The sequence below is a fragment of the Ovis canadensis genome, chromosome 13, assembly GCF_042477335.2.
Source record: "Ovis canadensis isolate MfBH-ARS-UI-01 breed Bighorn chromosome 13, ARS-UI_OviCan_v2, whole genome shotgun sequence".
In the NCBI taxonomy this organism is placed as follows: domain Eukaryota; kingdom Metazoa; phylum Chordata; class Mammalia; order Artiodactyla; family Bovidae; genus Ovis; species Ovis canadensis.
Genome location: NC_091257.1, coordinates 18,350,912 through 18,377,692, shown reverse-complemented (window position 1 = coordinate 18,377,692; position 26,781 = coordinate 18,350,912). Strand labels below are relative to the sequence as shown.

Below are 26,781 nucleotides of genomic sequence, written 5' to 3'. Positions count from 1 at the left end.
ATGAGGAGCTAAACTAGTTGAGGTCTTTAATGCCTTCTCAACTCAGAGTGTGGTCTTTGGTCCAGCAGCATCAGCATCACCTATTAGCTTTTGGAAATGCAGAATCTTGGGCCTCACCCTGGAACTACTGACTGAAAATCTGGATTTTATTAAGATGTTCAGTGATTCACGAATACGTTAAGGTTTGGGAAGACTTGACCTACTTTTCTCTAGAGCTATAATTCTTCAAGGAGATCAAACCGGTCAATCCTAAAGGAAATCAACCCTGAATATTCATTGGAAGGAGTGTTGCTAAAGCTGAAGTTCCAATATTTTGACCACCTAATGTGAAGAGCCGACTCATTGGAAAGACTGAGGGTAGGAGGATAAGGGAGTGGCAGAGGATGAGATGGTTAGATAGCATCACGGACTTAATGGATGAATTTGAGCAAACTCTGGGAGATAGTGGAGGACAGAGGAGCCTGGTGTGCTACAGTCCATAAAGTCACAAGAGTCGGACATGACTTAGCAACTGAACAATGACAACAACAATAATTCTGCAAGTTTTAAGAGCTAACTTTGGCCTTAAATGCAATGATGTCTGACACATGAGATGCCCTCAGACCATCTGGTGACCAATGGTACTTGGGTTTTACAATATATATATTTTAAAATATTAATTTCTAGTATACTTTTAAAACAATTATTTTTTCCTATAATGTCTTCCTCCTAGGCTGAGGGGATTGGCCTATAAATTTCAGAATATATGAGCAATCCATAGAAATTAAAAATACAGAAAAATTTAAGAAAAGTCTCTCAAGGAAAGCTTTCTTAGAAATTCTTAGATAAAGGGTTTCTGAGAAACATCTGAATTCTGAATACATTTTCTATTATAGGTTAAAGCATTTTGTTCTATGAACATTTAAATGCACAGGTAATTTTCCAAATGCAAAGTGAAATGAAATAGCATTTTCTACTTACCAAGTTGGAAAAAAGTTTGCCAATGTTAAAAAGCTTGCTAATATTCAGCAATCATAAGTAGGTACACAAATAATGACCTGCAAAGATGTATATTTTTTAAATGGAGCAATCAAGTGTCACTCCAATACGTGTAGCCAGACACCATTTTATAATTTAAATTTTATATACAATATATACACATTTCAGAATAAGCATAAGAAAAAGTTGGAAAGAAAAATATCAAGCTCTTAGCAATGGTTAGTTACCTCAAGGGCAGGGAATTCAAGAACAGACATTTGAACACATATATGGTGCAATTGGTGATGGGGGAAACACTTGATTAGCTATTCAAGGGAATAAAAATCCATGTTGGAGTAGGCTGTTAAAACTTTTATTTTTAAAATTTTAGATTTATTTTTATTTTATATTGGTGTGTGGTTGATATACAATGTTCTGTTAGTTTCAGGTGTACAGTAAAGTTATACAGATATGTGTGTGTGTGTGTATCCGTTCTTTTCAGATTCTCCTCCCATATAGGTTATTGTAGAATACTGAGTGAGTTCCCTGTGCTATACAGTAGATCCTTTTTGATGTCTTATTTTATATGTAGCAGAGTATATAAGAAGTGTGAAAAAGTGAAAGTGTCAGTTACTCCATCATGTATAACTCTATGCAACCTCAGGGATTATAGCCCATTAGGGCTCCTCTGTTCATGGAATTCTCCAGGCAAGAATACTGGAATGAGTAGCCATTCACTTCTCCAGGGGATCTCCCTGACCCCAGAATGAAACCTGGGGCTACTACATTGCAGGCAGATTCTTTACCATCTGAGCCACCAGGGAATCAAGGGATACATTAACCCCAAGCTCTTAATTTATCCCTCCTCTCCCCCTTTCTCCTTTGGTAACCGTAAGTTTGTATTTGGAGTTTGTGAGTGTGTTTCTGCTTTGTAACATCTCTTCATTTGTGTCATCTTTTTAGATTCCACATGTAAGGACTATCATGCGATATTTATCTTTCACTGTGTGACTTAGTATGATGGTCTCTAGGTCCATCCATGTTGCTGCAACTGACATTGTTTCATTCTTTTTAATGGCCGAGTAATATTCCATTATGCATTTGTACCATATCTTCCTTATCCATTCTTTGTCAATGGACATTTAGGTAAAGCATTATTTTTTTAATTTATTTTGTAATTGAAGGATAATTGCTTTACAGAATTTTGTTATTTTATGTCAAACCTCAACATGAATCAGCCATAGGTATATATATATATCCCCTCCCTTTTGAAACTCCCTCCCATCTTCCTCCCCATACCCCCTACCCTAGGTTGATACAGGACCCCTGTTTGAGTTTCCTGAGCCATACAACAAATTCCTGTTGGCTGTCTATTTTACATATAGTAATGTAAGTTTCCATGTTACTCTTTCCATACATCTCACCCTCTCCTCTGCTCTCCCCATGTCCATAAGCCTATTCTCTGTCTGTTTCTCCATTGCTGCCCTATAGATAAATTCTTCAGTAGCATTTTTCTTAATTCCATATATATGTGTTAGAATACTATATTTATCTTTTTCTTTCTGACTCACTTCACCCTGTATAATAGGTGCTAGGTTCATTCACCTCATTAGAACTGACTCAAATGCATTGCTTTTTATGGCTAATATTCCGCTGAGTATATGTACCACAGCTTCTTTATCCATTCATCTTGTCAATGGACAAGATCTAGGTTACTTTCATGTTCTGCTGCTGCTGCTGCTGCTAAGTCGCTTTGGTTGTTTCATGTTCTAGCTGTTGTGAATAGTGCTGCAATAAAAAATGGGATATATGTGTCTTTTTCAATTTCGTTTCCACAGAGTATATGCTTAGGAGTGGGATTGCTGGGTCATATGGTGCTTTTATTCCTAACTTTTAAAGAAATCTCCATACCATCTTCCATAGTGGCTGTATTAATTTACATTCCCAAGAATGCAAGAGTATTCCCTTTTCTCCACACCCTCTCCAGCATTTATTGTTTGTAGAGTTTTTGATGATGGCCATTCTGACTGGTGTGAGGTGATACCTCATTGTAGTTTTGATTTGCATTTCTCTAATAATAAGTGATGTTGAACACTTTTCATGTGTTTGTTAGCCATCTGTATGTCTTTTTGGAGAAATGTCTGTTTAGGTCTTTTTCAAATTTTATGATTGGGTTGTTTGTTTTTCTGGTATTGAGTTGTATGAGCTGCTTGTATATTTTGGAAACTAATTCTTTGTCAGTTGTTTCATTTGCTATTATTTTCTCCAATTATGACGATTGTCTTTTCACCTTGCTTATAGTTTCCTTTGCTGTGCAAAAGCTTTTAAGTTTAATCAGGCCCCACTTGTTTACTTTTGTTTTTATTTCCATTACTCTAGGAAGTGGGTCATAGAGGATCTTGCTTTGATTTATGTCATTGAGTGTTCTGCCTCTGTTTTCCTCTAAGAGTTTTATACTCTCTGGTCTTACATTAAGATCTTTAATCCATTTTGAGTTTATCTTTGTGTATGGTGTTAGGAAGTGTTCTAATTTCATTCTTATACATAGCTGTCCAGTTTTCCCAGCACCATTTATTGAAGAGGCTGTCTTTGCCCCATTGTATATTCTTGCCTCCTTTGTCAAAAATAAGGTGCCCACAGGTATGTGGGTTTATTTCTGGGCTTTCTATCTTGTTCCATTGGTCTATGTTTCTGTTTTTGTGCCAGTGCCATACTGTCTTGATGACTGTAGCTTTGTAGTACAATCTGAAGTCAGGAAGGTTGATTCCTCCAGCTCCGTTCTTCTTTCTCAAGACTGCTTTGGCTATTCGGGGTCTTTTGTGTTTCCAGATGAATTGTGAATTTTTTTGTTCTAGTTCTGTGAAAAATTCCGCTGGTAATTTCATAGAAATCACATTGAATCTGCAGACTGTGTTTGGTAGTATAGTCATTTCACAATATTGATTCTTTCTACCCAGGAACATGGACTATCTCTCCATATATTTATGTCATCTTTGATTTCTTTCATCAGTGTCTTACAATTTTTTTGTGTATAGTTCTTTTGTCTCCTTAGGTAAGTTTATTCCTAGATATTTAATTCTTTTTGTTGCAATGGTGAATGGAATTGATTCCTTAATTTCTCTTTCTGATTTTTCATTGTTAGTATATAGAAATGCAAGTGATTTCTGTGAATTGATTTTGTGTCCTGCAACCTTGCTAAATTAACTGATTAGCTATAGTAATTTTCTGATAGTGTCTAGGGTTTTCCATGTAGAGTATCATGTCATCTGCAAACAGTGAGAACTTTACTTCTTTTTTGATCTGGATTCCTTTCTTTTTCTTCTCTGATTACTGTGGATAGGACTTCCAAAACTATGTTAAATAATAGTGGTGAAAGTGGACACCCTTGTCTAGTTCCTGATCTTAGGGAGAATGCTTTCACTGTTTCACCATTGAGAATAATGTTTGCTGTAGGCTTACATATATGGCCTTTACTATGTTGAGGTAGGTTCCTTCTATGCCCATTTTTTTGAAGAGTTTTAATCATAAATAGGTGTTGAATTTTGTCAAAGGATTTTTCTGCATCTGTTGAGGTTATCATATGGTTTTTATCTTTCAATTTGTTAATATGGTGTATCACATGGATTGATTTGCGTATACTGAAGAATCCTTGCCTCTCTGGAATAAACCCAACTTGATGATGGTGTATAAGAGTTTTAATGTTCTGTTGAATTCTGTTTGCTAAAATTTTGCTGAGGATTTTTGAATCTATGTTCGTCAGTGATATTGGCTAGTAGTTTTCTTTTTTTGTGTTGTCTTTGGTTTTGGTATCAGGGTGATGGTGGCCTTGTAGAATGAGTTTGGAAGTGTTCCATCCTCTTCAATTTTTTGGAAGAGTTTTAGAAAGATAGGCATTAGCTCTTCTCTAAATATTTGATAGAATTCTCCTGTGAAAGCATCTGGTCTTGGGCTTTTGTTTTTGGGGAGATTTTTGATCACAGCTTCAATTTCAGTGCTTGTAATTGGGTTGTTCATAATTTCTATTTCTTCCTGGTTCAGTATTGGAAGGTTGAACTTTTCTAAGAGTCTGTCCATTTCTTCCAGGTTATCCATTTCATTGCCATATAGTTGTTTATAATAGTCTCTTATAATCCTTTGTATTTCTGCACTGTCTGTTGTAACCTCTCCTTTTTCATTTCTAATTTTGTTGATTTGATTCTTCTCTCTTTTTTTCTTGATGAGTCTGGCTAAGGGTTTGTCAACTTTGTTTATCTTCTCAAAGAACCAGCCTTTAGTTTTATTAATCTTTACTATTATTTCTTTCATTTCCTTTTCATTTATTTCTGGCCTGATATTTATGATTTATTTCCTTCTGCTAATTTTGGGAATTTTTTGTTTTTCTTTTTTCCAGTTGTTTTAGGTGTAAAGTTAGGTTGTCTATTCAATGTTTTCCTTGTTTCTTGAGGTAGGATTGTATTGCTATAAACTTCCTTCTTAGAACTGCTTCTGTTGCATCCCAAAATTGTCATGTTTTCATTTTCATTTATTTCTAGATATTCTTTGATTTCCCTTTTAATTTCTTCAGTAACCTGTTGGTTATTTAGAAACATATTGGTTCATCTCCATTGTTTGTGTTTTTTTACAGTTCTTTTCTTGTAATTAGTGTCTAGTCTCATAGCATTGTCAGAAATGATGCTTGATACGATTTCAGTTTTCTTAAATTTACTGAGGTTTGATTTGTGACCTAAGATGTGGACTATCCTGGAGAATGTTCCATGAGCACTTGAGAAGAAGGTGTATTCTTCTGCATTTGGATGGAATGTCCTGAAGATATCAGTGAGATCCATCTCATCTAATGTATCATTTAAGACTTGTATTTCCTTATTAATTTTCTGTTTTGATGATCTGTTCATTGGTGTGAGTGGGGTGTTAGTCTCCTACTATTATTGTGTTACTGTCAATTTCTCCTTTTATGTTTGTTAGTGTTTGTCTTATGTATTGAGATCTCCTATGTTGGGTGCATAGATATTGGCAATTGTTATGTCTTCCTCTTGGATTGATCCCTTGATCATTATGTAGTGTCCTTCCTTATCTCTTGTAATATTCTTTATTTTAAGGTCTGTTTTGTCTGATATGAGGATTGCTACTCCAGCTTTCTTTTGCTTCCCATTTGCATGGAATATATTTTTTTCCATCCTCTCACTTTCAGTCTATATGTGTCTATAGGTCTGAAGTGGGTTTCTTGTAGACAGAACATATATGGGTCTTGTTTTCCTATCCATTCAGCCAATGTGTTTCCTTTGGTTGGAGCATTTAATCCATTTACCTTTAAAGTAATTTTAGATTTGTATGTTCCTATTGCCATTTTCTTAATTGTTTGAGCTTTGATTTTGTAGATTGTTTTTCTTCTCTTGTATTTCTTGACTATATAAATCCCTTTAACATTTGTTGCAAAGCTGGTTTGGTGGTACTGAATTCTCTTAACTTTTGCTGGTCTGAAAAGCTTTTGATTTCTCCATCAATTTTGAATGAGATCCTTGCCGGGTAGAGTAACCTTGGTTGTAGATTTTTCCCTTTCAGTACTTTAAATACATCCTGCCATTCTCTTCTGGCCAGCAGTTTCTGCTGAAAGATCAGCTGTTAAACGTATGGGGATTGCCTTGTATGTTACTTATTGCTTTTCCCTTGGTGCTTTTAATATTCTTTCTTTGTGTTTAAACTTTGTTAGTTTTATTAGTAGGTGTCTTTGGCATGTTTCTCCTTGGGTTTATCCTGTATGGGACTCTGTGCCTTTTGGACTTGATTGACTATTTTCTTTTCCATGTTAGGGAAATTTTAAACTACAATCTCTTCAAAAATTTCTCATACCCTTTCTTGTTCTCTTCTTCTTCTGGGACCCCTATAATTCAAATGTTGGTGTGTTTGATATTGGCCCAGAGTTTTCTGAGATTATCTTCAGTTCTTCTCATTCTTTTTACTTTGTTCTGCTCTCTGGAAGTTATTTCCACCATTTTATCTTCCAGTTCACTGATTTGCTCTTCTGCTTCAGATATTCTGCTATTGATTCCTTCTAGAGTATTTTTAATTTCAGTAATTCTTCTGTTTGTCTCTGTATGTTTATTTTTTAATTCTTCTATGTCTTTGTTAATTGATTCTTGCATTTTCCCCATTTTGTTTTTGAAGTTTTTGATCATCTTTACTATCATTATTTTGAATTATTTTTTTAGGTAATTTGCCTATTTCCTCTTCATTTGCTTGGACTTCTGGGTTTCTATCTAATTCCTTCATTTGTGCAGTATTTCTCTGCCTTTTCATTACTTTTTTTTTTTAACTCATTGTGTTTGAGGTCTCCTTTTCACAGGCTTCAAGGTTGAATTCTTTCTTCCTTTTGGTTTCTGTCCCCCTATGGTTGGTGCAGTGGTTTGTTTAAGCTTCATATAGGGTGTGATTTATGCTGAGTTTTTTCCCCTCCTCTGATGGGCAAGGCTGAGTGAGGTGGTAATCCAGTCTGCTGATTATTGGGTTTGTATTTTTGTTTTGTTTGTTGTTTGGATGAGGTGACCTGCACAGGGTGCTACTTACTGGTGGTTGGGTGATGCCGGGTCTTGTATTCAAGTGGCTTCCTTTATGTGAGTTCTCACTATTTGATGCTCCCTAGGGTAAGTTCGATGGCACCCCACTCCAGTACTCTTGCCTAGAATATCCCATGGACGGAGGAGCCTGGTAGGCTGCAGTCCATGCGGTCGCGAAGAGTTGGACACGACTGAGCGACTTCCCTTTCAATTTTCACTTTCATGCATTGGAGAAGGAAATGGAAACCCACTCCAGTGTTCTTGCCTGGAGAATCCCAGGGACAGGGGAGCCTGGTGGGCTGCTGTCTATGGGGTCACACAGATTTGGACACGACTAAAGTGACTTAGCAGCAGCAGCAGCAGCAGCAGCAGCAGGGTAAGTTCCCTGGTATTCTAAGGTCTTGGAGTCAGTGTTCCCACTCCACAGGCTCAGGGCTTGATCTCTGGTCAAGAAGGAAGATTCCACAAGTGGTTTGCTATGGTTTTAAGTAAGATTAAAACACATACCCAAAATGAGAAACCAAAGATGAATCCCAAACAAATAGCAGTTACAAAATCAGGCAAATAATAATTAAAATAATGGATATATACATATATATCAATAAGCAAAATCAAAACAGTCCAACAAAAATAAAGTACAATAGGTTGACCCAGTGAACAAAGGAAACCAAAAATTTTATCTACTGGTTTAGAACAAAACTAACTAAAGCACAAACTGGACAACAAAACTAAAGCAAGATGGCAACTGGGGAATAAAACAATGAAAACACAACTAACAAATATGTTGAGAGGAAAGTAAAGAAAGAAAATAAAGAAAGAACAGATATGCAAAGCTAAATAGAGGTAGATAAAGAAGGTTTGTATACATTAAAGATTAAGTTCAAGGGGAAAAGAACAGTAGGAAAAACAAAGGAATAATTGTAGAAAAATTAATAATAGTCTTTTAAAAATTTTAAAAATGAGGAAAGGAAAAGAAAAAAAGGAAGAGGAAAGAAACAAAAGGAAAACTCCACAGAACTGCAAGAGGTAGAGGTTTATAACAACAGGAAAAAATATGATTTTAAAAAAAACCTCAAAACTTAATTAGATTTCATAGTGCCAATAAAATCAACAAATACAACAAGGGGGCAGGGAAGAAAAAAAAGGAAAAAAATTAAAAGAATCTGCAGAAGAAGTCAAATCATAAGAATAATAAGTGTTTTTCTGAAGTCATTGCTGTCAGGAATCCTTTCCCTTGCCTGGAGTCATAGTCCACGTCACCTCCCTAGGATGCCCTCCAATAAGGTGCTGGTCTCTGAACCTAATGTGAGGGCAGCTCAAATTCTAATCTGGTCATATTCCTGTGTGTTCTTGCCTCCAATGTCCACAGCTATCAGAACCAGTGCATTTTCTTTTGTGGGAGCTCTCAATGACCTTTTATATATTCTGTGCAACACAGAGTCTGACTAGTTGATCGTGTGGATTTAATCTGCAGCTTGTACAGCTGGTGGGAAGGTTTTAGGTCTTCTTCCTTAGCCACACTGCCCCTGGGTTTCCACTGTGGTTTTATTTCCACCTCTTCATGTGGGTCGTCCACTGGGGTTTGCTCCCGAGGCTGCCCTGGAGGACTTGGGTTTGCCCCTGTGAGGGCCAGTTGTGGAGGTGGTGCAGCTGCTTGCGTCTCAGGGTTTCTGGCAGCACCAGGCACTCAGGGGAGTTGGCAGCTAGGACAACAGGAAATACAGTGTTCTAGAAGGTTATGGCAACCAGTATTGGCCAACACACTCCAGTATTCTTGCCTGGAGAACCACTCAGAGAACCCCCCGACAGAGACGACTGCAGGCCACAGTCCACAGGGTTGCAAAGAGTTGGAAATGACCTAAGCGACCATGCATGTATAGACACAAGACTCTTTTTTTGCCGGTGGCAGCTCTTCCCCAGTGAGGGTTGAGTGTGAAGGTGGCGCAGCTGCTTGAGTCACAGGGACCCTGGTTGTGCCAATTGTGCAGGGACACGGACTGGCTCAGCCACTGGAGTTATGACCCTGTCAAAGTCTTTTGTCAAGCCTCTGGAAGCTGGTGATCAGAAGGCCTCTTTGCCTAGTCTTTCTCTGTAGCTCTGCCCATTCAGGCATTTAGAGGGCTCCTTTGCCTGGGGTCCTGCTGGGGGTCCTAGTCTTTAGATCCGCACATTAGGCACTTAAAGGAGTACCCTGGGTAGGGTCCTACTCTGTAGGTCAGTGTATCAGGCACTTTATCAGCCAGTCTCCTATTGTTCAGCTGCTGATACTGGCTCGTGGGGGGAGAGAGGCTATGGTGATGGCTCCACCCCCTACACATGACTCAGCAGTATCACCTTGCTTCCATGGCTGCCTGGCTGTCCTCCACAGGCATTCCCCACCTCAGTCTTCTCCCTCATGTTCCCTCATTCCATCTTTCTGCAGTAAACAGCAGCCCTTGCCCTGGGATTGCTCCACAATCCTGAAACTTCAGCTCCCAGCCACTTCACCTACTAGGAGACCTGTGTCCCTGTTCTGGGTATGTATGGCTGTGGCAAGGACTGTCTCAATCTCATTTCATTTAGGTTGCCACTGATCAGCTGTTTCACTCTCAGCCTTAAATGTTTCTCCTCTGAGTCAGACGATTGCCCTGATGTGGGGATCAGACCCTTGCTTCAGTTCCCCCACCTGCCGAGAGCAGGTCCAGTCCTAGTAACACTCCTGTTTTCCCCGCTAGTTCCTTCATCCTACCAAGTTTTGCGTGGTTCTGTGTATACTTTTCCGCTGGTCAGGTGCTCCTGTCTGCTCTCAGCTGGTGTTCTGCATGCACTTCTGTGTCTAAAGGTGTGCTCCTGGCGTATCCGTGGAGAGAGCTGACTCCACCTCTGCATCACCCGCTCCTCCACCTTGTTCTCAACCCCATTGTTTTAAATATAGTGTACTTGTATGGTATTTCTTATTCTTATTGGACATCAAGGAAAGCTGCTTTAGTTATTGTGACAAAGAGATCACTTTGGGGTGATGTTATTTATTCTTTTCCAAAATTAAATATTTCTCTTTTGTTTGTTTATTTGTTGTGTTTTGTTTTTAGTACTTGTTTGGAACACAAATACAGTCATATATATCCACACACTAAATAAAGCGAAGCATGCACTGGCATGTTTAAAACTGTGGCTCTCTTCAATAAAACAAAGTGGGAAAATCCAATTAACGCTTCTAATAGATAATGAAAAAAGTTACTTGCTGAGTCGTGTCCAACTTTTTGCCACCCCATGGACTGTAGCCCACCAGGCTCCTCTACCCATGGAAATCTCCAGACAAGAACACTGGAGTGGGCTGCCATTCCCTTCTCCAGGGGATCTTCCCAATCCACAGATCAAACCCAGGTTTCCCACATTGTGGGGCAGATTCTTACTGTCTCAGCCACCAGGGAAGCCTCAGTTCTAATAGAGAATATTTATCCCCTTTAAAAAGATCATTACATTGATGTAATTATTTAATGTAGTAAAGTATTTTAATTGACTAAAATTTAGGGTAGCCCTAGCAAAGCCAGGTACCATTTTCATTACTACAATCCAAAATTGAACATATGGATGAAAGTTTACAATGTGAATAAATTCCAGTTTGACCTACAACTACTTAAGTATTTAACTTCTAAGGCATTTATTTTTAAGATAAATGCCATAGAAGTTCTAGAGGCTGCAGATTCCAGGACCTGACTCTTGAAGAGCCTGTGGTTTAATGGGAGGAGACAGGGGTATAGCCACAATATAAAATTAGTGGTATGTTCAGGGGTACGAACAAAACAATATGAACTCATAGTGACGGAGATTTATTTTCCTGGGGTTACTGGGAAAACCTTCACTTAAATGGAGGTATTTTAGTTGAAATTTAACTGGTCGTTTGCTTTAGTTTTAACCTAGTTTGGAGTGTACCAAGTGGAAAAGAAGAAAGAAAATGAATAAATAAATGTCCCACCCATGACAAACAGCAAAGGTAAAGTCAGGGAGGAATTAACATCATTGTGCGAAAACTAGAAACAAGATACAAATCATATATTGTTCTTCAATGTCAAGTTACTGACAGGCCATATGATATCTATTTGGCTTGCTTAAAATGTATTTTCAAATAGAAGTAATAAGACAAATTGTATTTCAACTAACTCTTCTGGGTGAGGAATCTGGCCCTTCTAATCTGTTGTAGAAGGAACAAAGGGGTCCGCCTCGGTAACAATTCTGTTGATGTCTTATGTGTGTCTGTACATAGTGAGCACCATGTCAAAACATGTTTACAGTCAGATATGTTAAACAGCTCCCAATTGGATATTTTTTCTAAAGTAGCTAAGCAAATATTGAAAACCAAATAAACAAGCACAATGCATTTTATAACTACAAGAGATTCTGAGTGGTGGCAAATGGAATCCCTGGGAAATGATACTGAGAGATGAGGCAACAAAGATAACCCTGGTAAAAACGCTCTGTGGGGCTTTAGGCCCAACCATGGGCCTATTTTCATGCAGGTGCCCTGTTACGGGCTCTCCCCTTCTTCTCTGCCTTCGCTTGACTGCAGAGCCCCTGGTAGCTTCTTCCATTAGACAGGACTTCTTGGCCCGTTCCTTTCTTCCAGATGAAACTTGCCCAGAATCAGGTGTCTCCACCAACCACCACACTCTCTTGACTCCTCCATTTCAAAACTATGCTCCTTACCTGCAGCTGTCTCTTTTATCCTTTATTTATTTATTTTTCCATTTGCATTAATACAAAGAATTACATAATTTCATTCCCCAGTGAACCCATCAAGTTAAGGAAAATGAAATACAGGTATGACTAGAAAATTCAGACAGTTCAAAAAGAGATGAAATGAAAAATGAATTTCTCTCCTTCCCCTACAAATCTCTTTCCCCAAAGGGTAAATATTGCTATTAACTTTTTATGATTCCTTCCAGGTAATGGATAAACGTGCTGTATTCTCTGACTGGAGTTAGTCTTGTGATTGATTTTATTTTTCAAGACAACAATCAGGACCACTAAAATTCTCAAGTTTGTTTGCAGTCTGCAAAGTACTTTCTTTGGATAGTTTTAAGTTCCTCTCTGTTTTTGATTCTCTATTCTCATATTATAATATTGTGTTTCTTCCTTTGCTAATTAGGTTCATCAAGAAGTTACCTGCTGTGTTCATTCTTATTTTGCCCCTACTTACTTGCTTTTCAATTGATTCATCCACTTATTTTTTCCTGTTTTCTAGATAAGAATTTTCCTTTTAGCTTGTTTTCTGCCTTTTCTTAAATTTATTTTGTTATTATTTTCTACCTTTTGGTCTTTAGGAGTTAATCTGTCTATTTTGTTATTTCCTATGGACGTCCCAGGTGGTGCTAATGGTAAAATACCCACCTGCCAATGCAGGAGACATCAGCAACATGGGTTCGATTCCTGAGTTGAGAAGATCCCCTGGAGGAGGGCATGGAAACCCACTCCACTATTCTTGCTTGGAGAATCCCATAGACAGAGGAGCCTGGTAGGCTGCAGTCCACAGGCTCTCAAAGAGTTAGACACAACTGAAGCAACTTAGCACACACACGTAGTATGTAAGACTGCATATTTTTCTCTGCTTTTAAGTTTTAATGTTTATTGTTTTCATTATTAAAAACTTCCTAAATACTCTGAATTTACAATTTTGATCACTTCTTTGATTCCAGATGTAAAATGCACAGAAAATTAAAATCTCCCAGATTGTTGCTGTTTTTTACCTTGATTTCAGTTATTATTTTTTACTTTGACTTCATGTGTGTGTGCACGTTTAGAATGTTGTCTGTTCTGTTTCTACTTTTTCTTTTAATACATGGAAAACATTTTGGAACTGTGAGTGATTAATAACTAAATAAATAAAGTATAGCATTTACTATGTTTTTACACTTTTGCTTGGATTATTTTGTTCAGAACTTCAAATTCTTAGGTATCTACATCCATTTTGTTTCCTAGCATTTCTTACAGTTCATGATTTATTTTTTGTTATGATAGTTACTATTTAACATTTTTACTATCTTATTATTTAAATTTTTGCTATAAATTAGACTTATGTGTTTTGTCCTTTTTAAGCTTCTCTTCCTTAAATCTGAACTTCTCCATTATTAGTATCACATCTTCAACTTTCTGTTAATTTTTTGATATGGACTTGTTCATCCTTTAAAAATTTACCCTTTCAGTCTTTGTTTACATTATTTGCATTTTATTCAAACATGTTTGTTGCTGTTTACCCAACTTGCCATTTTTTATTCTAACTTTAATGTATGTATTGACATTTTAAAAGAAAATTATGTTTAGATTTAACTCTCTCATCTTGACATCTTTTCTGCTTTCAATACTGTGAATCCAATCAAATCAACCTTTAAATCTGCAAAGTAATATTCATTTTGCAGATTTTTAAAGATTTAAACTCTACTTTTCAAAATTATTTAGCTACTTCTTTGCCTGTAGTACACAATCAGTCTTCCGGCAGCCTAAGGTATAGGATGAAAACACAGTACACAGGAGTACCTGTGAAGACATACTCAAGCCAATGAGTTCTCCTGAAACTAAAGGCCCATGTGAGTGTGAGCTAAATCTAGCATGAAAAAATGCCTGCAGAAAAACAATAAAACAAAACCAAAAAGTCTAAGATCTTCAAAAAAACCTGCAATCTCAACATGAGTTAGAGCTGCCCAAAAGTTCAGTTCAGTTGCTCAGTCGTGTCCAACTCTTTGCGACCCCATGAATCGCAGCATGCCAGGCCTCCCTGTCCATCACCATCTCCCAGAGTTCACTCAGACTCACGTCCATCGAGTCCATGATGCCATCCAGCCATCTTATCCTGGGTTGTCCCCTTCTCCTCCTGCCCCCAATTTCTCTCAGCATCAGAGTCTTTTCCACTGAGTCAACTCTTCACATGAGGTGTCCAAAGTATTGGAGCTTCAGCTTTAGCATCATTCCTTCCAAAGAAATCCCAGGGTTGATCTCCTTCAGGATGGACTGGTTGGATCTCCTTGCAGTACAAGGGACCCTCAAGAGTCTTCTCCAACACCACAGTTCAAACACACCAATTCTTCGGCGCTCAGCCTTCTTCACAGCCCAAAAGTAGTGACTAAGAATAAGGTGTTGCCACTTGGAAGTTTAAAACTAGGTGGGTCTCATGGTCTCAGCAGGCTGGCGTGGGTCTAGTAGGCAGCACTGCTGATGTTGGGGGGACCCTGGGCATCATTTCATGTTTGGGGGCTGGCTGGCTTTAGCGTGGTCCAGCATGGCCTCAGTTGTACATGTGCTCTCATCTTCCAACAGTCTGGCTGGAGCTTATTCCCAAGGTTCTGGTAGGACTCCAAGAGAGCAAAGTGCAAGCTCCCTTCACATGTGGCTGGTAACTAACTCAGTCTCACTTCTGACGAGTTCTCTTAGTCTAACCAAGAGTAAGGCTAGCCCAGATTCAAGAGGCAGGAAAAGAGATGCAGCCACTTTCTGATGGGAGGAGCTGTAAAGTTGAGTGCAAAGAGCCTGAAGGATTTAAGGAATGAAATGCTTTAGCCATTGATATGTTACTAGGAATTTAACTCATTTGCATGCAGGTCTTCTACTTGATGTACCCTAGGCTTTTTCAGAGACTTGAGCATTCTTCAATGAAAGGACTGTTAACACAAAACGGGCATTTGCTGTATGACTCAGGTAACTCTAACAGGGGTTTTGTAATAATCTAGAAGGGTGGGGTGGGGAGGGAGATGGGAGGAGTTTTGGGAGGGAGGGGACATGGGTGTATTGATGGCTGATTCTTGTTGATGTATGACAGAAAACCACAAAATTCTGTAAAGCAAATATCCTTAAATTAAAAAAAATAAATGAGTGGCAAAAAAAAAAAAGGACAAAATCTATCGAGCAGCAATTCATTTGGGGCATTTTATAATGTGTTGTTTATGCCCTGATGTCAGCATTTCCACTGAGTTTGTCTTAACTCTGGGAATACTGAATATGCTTACATAGCAATTTATGAACTTTGCAAGAACCTATACTTTTCAGATTTAAAAAAAATGGAGAAAATTAATATTTGCTCATATATTGGTGTTTATAATCTCTGGTGGCTCAAACAGTAAAGAATCTGCCTGTAATGTGGCAGATCTGGTTTGATCCCTGGGTTGAGAAGATCCATTGAAAAAGGAAATGGCAACCCACTCCAGTATTCTTGCCTGGAAAATTCAATGGACAGAGGAGCCTGGTGAGCTATAGTCCATGGGGTTGCAAAGAGTCGGACATGACTGAGTGACTGACGCACACAGTACCACTTCACAATGAATTTTACGTAGCTACTGATAGATTTTCTTACTATAAATATGCCTATTTCTCAGAATTGTTCTTTGAATGATTCGTTTACATATCTGAGACTTTGTGAGCATATAAACAGTCTCAGGATTCCATGGAAGTTATGTCTATATTATTTCTTTCAACCATAGGATAAGCCCTCTGCAGTTAAATAAAACTAGCTATAAAGAGTATATCCTTTAGGAATAAAAAGTCTTTCCAAATATATTTTTTCTAAATTTGTCAGGCCTATTTCAGAACATGAATCTTATTTTAAAAGATATCTGTGATTTGCATTTTTTAAATTTCTGAAGGCTAACAATGACATGAAATTATAGTGTTTCATAGTGATGTTAATTAGTAAAACTTCTAGAGATCAAAACTTGAGATTGAAAAAATAATCCAGAATGTTTACATCATTTTTTCTTATTCAGAAAGCCCTTCACATATACAGTGAAACAGGGAATTCTGGCAATCTTTAAATACATTAAGAGTGCTGTGTGTGTTATTTGCTCAGTTGTGTCTAATTCTTTGCGACTCTGTGAACTGGGGTCTGCCAAGCTCCTCTGTTCATAGAATTTCCTAGGCAAGAATACTGGAGTGGGTTACTATTTCCTTCTCTGGATCTTCCCAACCCAGGGGTCAAACCTGGGTCTCCCACATTGCAGGCAGATTCTTTACTGTCTGAACCATCAGGGAAGCCCAAATAAGGACTGCAGGTGCATGCATGCTGGATGGCTTCAGTTATGTCTGACTCTTTGTGACCCTATGACTGTAGGGCAAGAATACTGGAGAATACAGACCATGCCCTCCCCCAAGGGATCTTCCTGACTCAGGGACTGAACCTGAGTCTCCTTCATTGGCACTTTACCACAAGTGCCACCTGGGAGGCCCCAAGCAACTGAGGCACCTCCTTCAAGCAGGAGGAGGACCAGTGACCTAAGGATGCCCACCTGCATCAGATCTACAGTTCTCCGCTCTACCAGCTGAGTTATTGAAGGGCGCTTAAGAGTACTACTTGCTGGAATTTTCAGCCCTGAGTTATATACTGGGATGGGGCTTCCCAGGTGGCACTAGTAGTAAAGAATCTGCCTGCCAATGCAGGAGACGTAAGAGATGCGGGTTCGATCCTTGGGTCAGGAAGATCCCCTGCAGGAGGGCAGGGCAACCCACTTCAGTATTCTTGCCTGGAGAATCCCCATGGACCGAGGATCCTGGAGGGCTATAGTCCACAGGGTCGCAAAGAGTTGGACACGACTGAAGCGACTTAGCACACATGCACACATATACTGGGATAATTACCACAAATAATAAAAATGAGAAAAATTAGTATATTATCTTTTTTATCAAAATGATATTATAAAATGGGAATTTTCAAACAAGTATTGTGTACTATATTATTAAAATGAAATTTAGGAGAGTTCTTTGTCAGTCCAGTGGTTAAAACTCAGCGCTTTCACTGCTGAGGCCCAGGTTCAAGATCCCCCAAGTATCATGGCTCAGCCAAAAAACCCCAAACTTAAATAACTAGCTAACTGATATTTTTATCATAATCCATTTCTGTCAGTGATGTCTAAGAGCAATTAACACAAGAATGCTATGGCTATTTAGCAAGAAATGAAAACTTTTGTTCTTAATGACACCTGGCTACTAAGTAAAGACAAATTAAATTGGGTAAATTAACACAGTGGAAGATGCTGTGATTGAGAACACACATGCTTTAAGTAATTTTTCAAAAGCCAAACAATCTGGATCTTTTACTTATACGAAATCCTCCATGAAGCGCATTATTCCCTGCAGACTAGTTTTTATAGCCAGGCCCAAAAACAAAAACAAAGAAACAACAGCAAAAATACTCTGCTTTAATTTATTCACTGTTCTATGTATTCTATATAAATTGATTTAGAAGCTAAATAGAAATATCAAATCCACAGAACTCTTTTCATTATGAAAAAGTGAAATGCTGTACCCATTAAGTAGTGACTCCACTACTTCCTCTCCCGTGTCCCTGGCAACCACCATTCTTTTTGTCTCTATGAACTTGATAGTTCCATACACCTCATATAAGTAGAGTTGCACACTACTTGTCCTTTGTGACTGGTTTATTTTACATAAAATGATATCCTTAAGGTTCATCTATATTGTAGCATGTGTCAGAATTTCTATCCTTTTTAAATTACTAAATAATATTCTATGGTGTAGATATACCACACTTTGTTTATTCATTCATCTGTCAAAGGCCACTTGGGTTGCCCGTATCCTTTAGCTACTATAAGTAATGCTGCTGCTGCTGCTAAGTCGCTTCAGTCGTGTTCGACTCTGTGCTACAGATGTACAAATATCTCTTTGAGACTCTGCTTTCAATTCATATAGATATACCTAAAACTGGAATTGCTTGGTTATACAATAATTCCATTTTTAATTCTATAAGGAATTACCATACTGTTTTCTATACAGCCTGTATCATTTTACATTTCCACCAACAGTGCACAACAGGTCCAGTTCCTCCACATCCTCAGTAACACTTATTTTCTGAGTTTTAATAGTAGCCATCCTAATGAGAGTGAGATGTATCTCATTGTGGTTTTTATTTTTATCTCCTTAATAATTAGTGATGTTAAGACTCTTTTCGTATGCTATTGACCATTTGTATATCTTCTTTGGAGAAATGTCTATTCAAGCCTTTTGGCTATTTTTATCATTAGGTTGTTTTATTGTTGAGTTATAGTTCTTTAAATATTTTGGATATTAACCCTTTATAATTATAACATGATTTATAAATATATCCTTGCATCTCATGAGCTGTTTTTTTCAACCTGTTCATTGTGTTCCTTGATGCATGGAAAATTTTAATTTTGATATAGTTTGGTTTCTTTTTTCTTTAAAAGTTTTACTTTGCTTTTGGTGCTATATTCAAGAATTATTGCCAAATAATCCATTTACATTTTGCCAAGTCTGTTTTCTAAGGCACAAAGATTACTTAAAATGCAAATCAGTTAGATAAACTGGATTAGTTTACTCATTAAAAACACAGGCTATTAAAACTCAGTAAAATTAAATTGGCAAACAGTTTTTATTGAAATTTTAACTTTTGAAAAGTAGTAAATTTTATTTGTTTAACTAGTTGATTACTTTTACTGAAGCTTTGAATTCATGTCTGGTTCATGGATCTTTTCAAATTGAGACCTAATCGAAACCCTTTAAGTCTAAGTCTATGAATTATGTTTCTTTGTTTTGACAAGCCACTTCCTACAGTGAGTGGCAAGCAGCATCTATTTAATAAACCCTTACAACAGCAAAATAGCCCATGTAAGGCTATTGATATTATTTATAACATTTTCATTTTATGAATGAACAAATTGAGATCCTGCAGGAAAAGTAATCTGTGTTCAAAAGAAGTGACTTGCCAGCAGATACAATAAAAATGTACAGGTTTAGAAGTCTGGATGGTCTATCTGAATTAATTAATAATTAGGAGTAATTGAGGGAGAAGGCAATGGCACCACTCCAGTACTCTTGCATGGAAAATCCCATGGGCAGAGGAGCCTGGTGGGCTGCAGTCCATGGGGTCGCTAAGAGTTGGACATGACTGAGCGACTTCACTTTCACTTTTCACTTTCATGCATTGGAGAAGGAAATGGCAACCCACTCCAGTGTACTTGCCTGGAGAATCCCAGGGACGGGGGAGCCTGGTGGGCTGCAGTCTGTGGGGTCGCGCAGAGTCGAACACGACTGAAGCGACTTAGCAGCAGCAGCAGCAGGAGTAATTGATGCCTGTGGGATGCACGTGTGCATATGATGTCAGCCTTTAATTGTAAGCAGGTAGTGTGGTGGAGACATGGAGATAAACTTTGAGTCTCCAAGAAAATTTATTCTAAGAGTTTTTCCCTCAATTCTATAAGTGTTCTGAAAATTGCCACCTTGTCTCTTGGGGGCTACCACTTTGCATGCATCCCCTAAGTATTTGCAATGCATTTTGAGAAATGCTTAGAGATCCTCTGTGTCAGCTGCCCTCTTGGCTGACCACATTTTGTATTTCTAACTCATTTTATTCCGTAAAATTTGCAGTTATTTTAGAATGAAAGAGGCTTCTGTCATTGGGGTCATATCCTCTTTTTTTTTTTTTCAAATAGAAGAACAGAGGCCTAGGAAAGCAGTGACTTGACGCAAGACACTGCCAGTAGGGGTGTGGTTAAGATCCTAATTAGACTCTCAGGTCTGAAAGTTTATATTTGCTAGAAATGTCAACAGAAACAGAAAAGAGATAACAGTTTCACATTCCAGGGCTTGAGTTTCTTCCTTGTCTTGTACCTTCTAGGAGCTTCTCTCCCTCAGCCATCCACAAAGCCAGAAACACCTTTGGCTTCTAACACTCAGACCTCCCCAGACCTGCTCACAAAGCCGTGGGATGCCAGCTGATTTCCTCCTCAGCCCTCAGTGGGCTGGCCCCAGTGTCACCAGAAGTGGGAGAGCTGGACCCCTTTCCCTAGCTTTCCCACTCTACCTTTTTTATCTCTGGTAAAAGTGGCTTCATTCTGTAAACATTAGCATAGTTCGCTTCTCCAGGTGTTGCTGTCTCTGGAGTCAAGATTGACAAGGTTGCTAACATTGCAAAATGCTCAGATTCATCTGACTTTCCAAGCAGTGGATTGGAAACATCCACTGGAAAATTAGTGAACTTCTGTGAGAATCAATCTGGGGTTGAATTAAAATTTTGATGTACTGTGAATTCAGGTCAGTGCATTAGAATTATATTTTAATAGTTATGGGTGTACTAATATAATGCTATTCTTCAGTGCAAATTGGCAACTCTCCCAGACTTTGGAAAACTTCAAAGGAAAGAATTTCAAAATCCTATGTAGCAGATACATATAAGAAGTCAGAAAAGACATATTAAGAATCTTCTACTAAAGTACACAATAAACCCTAGATTTATCTTATGAGTTATGATCTTGAACGGTGTCCATTTGCCCTGAAAAGAACAACATTGTTCAATGATGTGAGTAGCAAGTAGAAAATTCATAAGGAGAGAAGCTCCTCTTTCTCCTTAGAATTTGTGATGTCATTATATTCTATTGATATCATTGTACTTCCTTGACTATTTTCAAGATTGCTTATTAGAGCAAAAATAAGACAAAGAGATGGGAGATGGGAGGACTCAGATTTCTATTGGATATTATTATAAGAGGCTGCCTTGCACCTCTCAGGAAAACTGAACAAGCAGAAGTTACAAAACCATCTTTCAAGGGTATTGTAGAAGGTATTTCTTAACTGGACACAGAGTGCACTCAATGACTTTCAAGTTCCTTTTGAATTTTAAGACTGTTGCAACATTCTATAAAATAAAGTCAAAAGGAGACGTAGTTGAGTTGCTGGTAAATAACACGCCTTAGAAATGAATTCTCATTAACAGTATTTAGAATTTAGCAGAACTAAATTCAATTTACTGAAACTCACATAGAGGCTAAGGGATGCCACAGAGGGAGCTATGACACTCTTTTCAAATGCCAAAAGGGAGGTGCAGAAACCTGGCAGGGTTTGCAAATCCAGTGCCCTGCAGGGCTAGCAAGTTTTCTGATGGCAGCTGTAAGAGGGGTGTGGTGAAGGCAGACCTCAAAAGGTATGTACTCAGTGTAAAGCACTTCCGGTTCCCTTTCTTATCAAATCGTTACCATTGACCCTAATCCTTTACATCTGGGACACTTAAGAGAACTCTAGGGCAAACGGCAAGGACTACAGGAGCACTTTTGTGTGGTATCGCTGAAGCCCATTCCCGATGAATGTTAGCACAACAGAGTGTAGAAGCTCCCCAGGTATCGAAAGATTGTGCATGGACCTTTTATACATGTAGCTGAATGAATTAAGATTTAAAAACAAAAAGAAACATACTGTGTACCTCTTCCATGATGTTTGCATGACAATTGAATTTTCTTAGAATTAAAAAAAACGTTATCACAAAACAATGCTTCTATCATTGTCAATCCCTTGCAAGTTGTTAGGGGTAAGAGTTTGACAGTTAAAGAGGTGGTCTGGCTGTGCAGCCCACATCCCACCAGATAAGTTGCCCCCTTCACATCTGTGTGTAAAGTTGGAACTATGTAATGGAGAATTATTTAAGAATTTCATAATACGACCTGCTCGACAAAACATATCAGTTTCTTCTGGGGAGCAGTTATTGTGCCCTTGAACAAATACCATGGCTGAAATGGATAAAATTATACTAAAGCTAATTTGTTTTCTAAAAGTTTAAATATTTTTTAAAAGTTTAAATATTTATATTTAATAAATATACCAAATATTAAATATATTGTCATATATATATATAACAAGTTGTTTACTTTAAACATATTTATCATATACATGGGGATCCAAGATGGCATAATGGTAAATAACCTGCCTGCCAATGCAGGAGACATAAGAGATGCACGTTCGATTCCTGGGTTGGGAAGATCTCCTGGAGGAGGGCATGGCAACCCACTCCAGTATTCTTGCCTGGAGAATTCCAAGGACAAATAAGCCTGGCGTGCTACAATCCAGTGTCTCAAAGAATTGGACACGATTGAAGTGACTTAAAATGCACACCCACTCACTATATATATAGTGAATATATATTTATATGTTAAATATATACAAGATATATAGTGATGTAATCACCATACTCAAGCCAGTTAATATATTCATCACTTCACCCAGTTACCATTTTTTGTTATGGTGACAACACTTAAGATCTACTAGAAATTTAAATATTTATTGTCCATGGGGCTAAGCTTATTATTTGTCCTTATTGAATACAATTTTGTTACTTTTTTTGGTGAGAAGAGCATTTAAATGTTAGTTTACATATAGAATATGTAAGAAACACTTTTTAAAAGTTAAAATATCAGAAGTCTCAATGAAAAGCAGGTATGAGGACAAGGGCTTGGTTTTAAGAAGGTGTAATCACAACTGCCAAAATTAAATTAATTTACCAGAGCCTTCTGCAAACTAATCAGGTATTCTAGAGAAAAATGTATCTGTCTACTATGAAATACTTGGATTTATACCTTAAAAACCCAAACACAAGGCACCATCTATCTAACCATTTATCTGACAAAAAGCCAGGACAAAACTTATCCATCTGCTTCCACTGGACCAAAGCAGTGGAATAAACAAGGAACCAGGAAACTTCAAATAAGTCTAGTTTTAAAGTTTAAAGTGTTCTTAAGAGATCATCATGAAGTGTTTCACCTTGCAATCTCTAGTGTTCAGAGGACACTAAACCAAAATGAGAGTATATCTACATTCTGCCATTTCATATGCTCACACATTGATTTTGATCCAAGGACCATTATTTTAGTTGTATTTTTTAATTACTTTATAAAATTTTATTATCTTTTATATACCTATGGATGATTCATGTTGATACATGGCAAAAACCATCACAACACTGTAAAGTAATTATCCTCCAATTCAAACAATTAATTCAAAAAAAATTATTATCTTTTTTATTGGAGTATAATTGATTTGCATTGTATTAATTATTGCTGTACAGCAAAGTGATTCAGTTATAATAAATAGCTTCTCTTTTTGCATATTCTTTTCCATTGTGGTTTATCATAGGATACTGAATGTAGGTCCCTGTGCTGTACAGTAAGACCTGGTTATCTATCCATCCTGTATATAAGCTTGCATCTAGTCCCAGACTCCCACTCAGTCCTTGCCTCTACCCCTCCTCCCTTGGCAATCACCAAGGGATTCTGTGTCTGTGATTCTGTTTCTGTTTCATAGAAAAGTTCATTTGTAATGCATTTTATATTCCACATATAAGTAATAGCATATGTAGTTCTATTTCTATTTTTTTCCTGGGCTGTGCAGCTTGTGGGATCTTAGTTTTCTGACCAGGGATCATATTTGGGACCTAGGCAGTGAAAGCATGGAGCCCTAACCACTGGACTGCCAGGGAATTCTTCTCTCTTTCTGACTTAATATGATCATCTCTAGGTCCATTCAAGGACTATTCTGAAAATACACTGTCCTCTCAAGAACAACTACTGATTATCTTTGCCACTTGAAGTCAAAGGATATGCTCTGCCCTTTATTGCTACTATGCATAAAATACATACCTAATGAGAACATACTGTATAGCACAGGGAACTCTACTGAATGCACTGTGGTCACTTGAATGGGAAGGGAATTCAAAAGGGAGGGGACATATGTATATGTAAGGCTGATTCATTTTGCTGTACAGTAGAAGCTAACACCGCATTGTAAAGCAGTTATTTATTGTTGTTTTTAGTCACTAAGTTGTGTTCAACTCTTTTGAGACCCCGTGGACTGTAGCCCATCAGACTCCTCTGTCCATGGGATTTTCCAGGCAGGAATACGACAGCGGGTTGCCATTTCCTTCTCCAGGGGTCTTCTTGACCCAGGGATCTTCTTGACCCAGGGGATTGAACCTGTGTCTCCTGCACTGCAGGCAAAATCTTTACCACTGAGCCAGCTGGGGACTGCGAGGAGATCAAACCAGTCAATCCTAAAGTAAATCAACCCTGAATATTCACTGAAAGGACTGATCCTGAAGCTGAAGCTCCAATACTTTGGCCTCCTGATATGAAGAGTCAACTCACTGGAAAAGACCCTGATGCTGGAGGAGAAGTGGATGACAGAGGATGAGATGGCTGGATGGCATCACCCACTCAATGGACATGAGTTTGAGCAAGCTCCAGGAGTCGGTGATGGACCGGGAAGTCTGGTATGCTGCAGTCCCTAGGGTTGCAAAGAGTCGGACACAAGTGTGTGACTGAACTGAACCGAGTCACCAGGGAAGTAACTATACTCCAATAAAAAGTAATTTAAAAATAAAGGCAATAAACAACTCATAGATTGAAAGAATATCCGTTTATTCAAATTTCTCTTCTACCAAGCCTTTTTGCCCAATTGGTAAAAAGATTGAAATGGGAGTTTTAACTGTTTTTGACCTGTGCCTAACCCATGCTTGGGAGAGAAAATATCACAGGTAAGGCTCCCTAATTTACTGAGTAAATGGGACTCTTAGCAGAAAACAAAAATTGTAGTCTCTACAGATTCTACCAACTCCATTTTTGAAACATGGAAGCAGTGATAAAAGGCATCTGCTTGTTTTTCTCTTCTCACCTCAAACATGCATGTGTCACTTCATTCGCGAAAGGGAGAATTAAGCTGAACATTCCATTTCTTACCTCAAGAAATACTTCTCAGCTGGTGGGGGTGGCATGTCGTGAGTCTTCCTGGGTGTCTCCTCCACCACCAAAGGCTCTTCACTCCACTCTCCTAGAGTGAGAAGGCCCCTTCTTTTGGGGCTGGCAAATGGGCAGGAGGCATCATGGAGCTGACTGTCTCTACACTGCCTAGGAATGGCTTCCCAGCAGCATTGCTAGAATCCAGTACCCAGGCTCTGCTCATGATGAAGTCATAGTTTTTTTTCATTTCCCCTTTGAAAATATAGAAAAGAACAGAGATGAAAATACTTGTAGCTGCTATTAAATAAACAGCATAAATGATAATAAAAAAGGCCAAAGCAAGTGTAAGATCCACAACAAAAATGATCAGCTCTGACAACATGTCTGCATTTCTCCTTGTTCACAGAAGATATTTAAACAGTCCTAAAGGCACGCACTTAGGTCTTTATAAGATGTGAGCAGGAAAAAAGGCATTTCTAAACATGCCAATGTGTGTTGTAATTCCCCAGGGACCTACCAAGAGCGCTGTGTAATGAAACTTTTGATTTCCCAACTGATACACAACAGTGGCTAAAGGTAAAGGGTGAGACACTGCTTCACCAAGAGTATGCTAATGGAGAGAAGCACAAGAATCTATTTCATCTCCTGTGTAACTGATTCACTTGGATTGTAATTTCCAAAGATAGGAACACATTAATATGCATGTATAACATGCAAGGCTGCTATAGAAATTTGATATTTTTCTTGGGAAATTGAACTGTACAAGTCTAGTGTAAAAGGAAAATAAAGCCATTTTCAAATATGCAAAAATTCGGAACGTCTACCTCTCTTGAATGTGTTTGCGGAAAAAAAATTACTAGAGGATATATTCCAGTAAAAGATCTTCATTACTGAAAGAGGAAAATTTAGTATGTAAAAAATTGTGAATTCAACCAATGGAGGAATGAAATTAAATCCCAGAATCCCAGCTCTTCAGCAAACATACAAGGGAATAAATTCAAATTATAAAGGAAAATTAGTGAGCAGCCAGAAATAGCCTTTAAGGAAACAGTCACTTTCCTATATTAAATAGTATAATTAAAAAGTGTGATGACCTAAAAACAAAATGACCAGAATATTTCTCAGTTAACAAAGTAAATGAAAGGTAATAAGAGAATCCAAGGAGTACATAAAGTTGAATAGTATAGCCATGGTACTCAAATGAAGCAAACTAAACTGAAGCATGATTCCAAAGAAGTCATGGGATATAAAAAAACAGACCCCATGGACTGTAGTCCACCAGGCCCTTCTGTCCATGGAATTTTCCAGGCAAGAATACTGGAGTGGGTAGCCTTCTCTTCTCCCAGGGATCCTCCCAGCACAGGGACTGAACCCAGGTCTCCTGCAATGCAGGCAGATTCTTTATCATTTGAGCTATCTGAGAATCCCTATTTGTCTTTAATATTTGGAAAATTCTGCTTTAAGTAGCATTGATTCAGAGTGTAGAATTTCATTTCCAAAAGGTTTAAGCACAGTCCTTGATTTTATAACGAATATTTTCAAACTCAATACTTCACTTCTTTCCATCTCTCTCAATATGCTTCCTAACTTTTTTCAGCTTTTAAATTGTCAAAAAACTCATACTATGCAAAGGGCAGAGGTATTGATTTCCTCATCTTGCATATGGAACTCAAAGGATATTGTCCAATAGTTGTGTAAGAAACAAGTATTAGCTATAGTTTTCAAAATAATAAAGATGGTCAACTGGAAAGCTAAAAATACAAATGTAATAGGACTTGTAATAA

The 26,781-nt window shown here is 38.0% G+C and overlaps 1 long non-coding RNA gene across 2 annotated transcripts; it reads right to left on the bottom strand.

Moving 5' to 3' along the window:
- Positions 1-10,542: 10,542 nt before the first annotated feature.
- Positions 10,543-25,416, bottom strand: LOC138416913 (uncharacterized). Of its 2 annotated transcripts, none has more exons than XR_011247894.2 (2): positions 24,998-25,416; positions 10,543-15,005 (listed from the first exon to the last, which is right to left on the bottom strand). It is a non-coding gene; the product is annotated as an uncharacterized lncRNA (long non-coding RNA). The 2 variants fall into 2 exon arrangements; XR_011247893.1 differs by lacking the exon at positions 10,543-15,005 and adding an exon at positions 23,754-24,545 and having other exon boundaries at positions 24,998-25,385.
- Positions 25,417-26,781: the final 1,365 nt, after the last annotated feature.